Raw genomic sequence first — 1,802 nt, forward strand, 5'->3', positions numbered from 1 at the left:
AATGTAGATGTCTATAGTTCAGATATGGACGACGTCTAAAAAATCCCAATACGGCTCTAAATCGAGAGGCAGCGGAGTAGGGGCGTTTGGATGTCCGCCACATCGATCCGACATGCCGGCTTCCTCACTGTTTTTTAACGGGACCCCTCGCTCTCACTCCGACTCTCCTTGCCTTCCAAGGTCCTAGGTACCCCTCCGCTGTATGAGCAAGAAGATGACATCGAAGGAGCATCTCTGTAGCCGCACGATATGATATTCACAATTCCTCACCACGGAGGATGGTATCGGGCGCGGCGCTCGGCGTCATTCTCGAAGATGTAGGTGCCGCCGGTCTGGGTCCTCACCGCCAGAAGCTCGCGGAGGTCTGGGCCTTGGACCGGTCCAAGACCACCAAAGAGTCGGATGCCCGTCGTGAACGTCAGATCAGTCAGGACCTCCTCCAGATCAGGGTCATTGAGTTGAAACGTGAGCTCGGCCTAAAGATCGATGAGAGCGCAAGGTGGAGGAGGAAGCATGGTGGATGGAACAAACGGCAACAACAATGGCGGTGGTAACGACGATGACGGTCCCGATGGCCTCAGAGGGCGTGCATACGAAGTAGTTATCTACTATTTAGTCTAGTTTATGTTGAATTTGGAGGAGTTTGCATTTAATATATATGAAATTCATTAAATTTTATTCTGATTTTGTATTCAAAATGTTTGAAATAATGAGTTATTAAGGAATAGCTCTGAAGGATCGGCTGTTCGCGGACACGTCCGAACATGACCATTTTTTTAAGACGGTCTGTTTGATAAACGACCTCGGAGCTGCCCTTAGGGGACTCGGGTCACCAAATACGCCTCAAATGTCGGGACCGGACTGCCCAGACATTTTCTACCATCCAACTTTGGTCATCAAACGCCGACGGACAATGGGCTAGGCGGTCGGGCGTCCGATGACCCACGGTTATTTGGACCATATCACCCCATGTCCTATGTGTCTCACTCAACATTTTTTCCACTAGGTCTGCTTGGCCAACTGTCTGATTTTTTTGCGAGAAAACTTCCAAAGTAATAAAAATTATATACAGATCCGTAGATCATCTAGCAACCATTACATGCAATGAAGCGAGTCGAAGGCACGCCGTCGCCATCGCCCCTCCCTCCCTGGAGCCGGACAAAATTTGTTGTAGTAGATAGTCGGAAAGTCTTAGTGCTAAGGCCCTATAGAACCATCGCACCAAAACAACAACCATCGTCGTTGAAGAGAAGTTTAGATCGGAAGAATCCAACTTATAGACACATGAGCACAAACGAAGAAAGACTGGATCCATGTGAATCCACCGAAGACAAACGCCGACCGAATCCCGCGAGATCCGCCGAAAACAAATCTCCACACGCCCTTCAATGACGCTAGAAGCATAACCGGGACAAAGGCTAGTTCGTGAGAAGTTTATTTCATCTTCAGAGAGCCACCGTTGTTTCTTCTCTCTGAGCAGGACACGAACCATAAAAAAAGAGTCATTTTACAGTGCATCCGGACGATATGGACCGTCCGTCGGAGCGAATTCGACAGTCCAGATCCGATGCAATATGCTGATGTCACGTGTATTATATCAGACCCCGAGGGGCATTTTTGGGAGAAAAAATATTTCGAACTGATCAGATTTTCCCTAGGGCTATTTTCCCAAATATTTTGAGGGTATTCTCGGTACGAATTTCAGGGCTATTTTCGGTTCAATTTTTATCCCGTTCGCTAGGATTTATTCCTCGCCACCGCTAGGGTTTTAATCCTCGTCGGCCGGATCTAACCGCTCGTCC

Source organism: Triticum dicoccoides, chromosome 7B (genome assembly GCF_002162155.2).
Source record: "Triticum dicoccoides isolate Atlit2015 ecotype Zavitan chromosome 7B, WEW_v2.0, whole genome shotgun sequence".
In the NCBI taxonomy this organism is placed as follows: Eukaryota; Viridiplantae; Streptophyta; class Magnoliopsida; order Poales; family Poaceae; genus Triticum; species Triticum dicoccoides.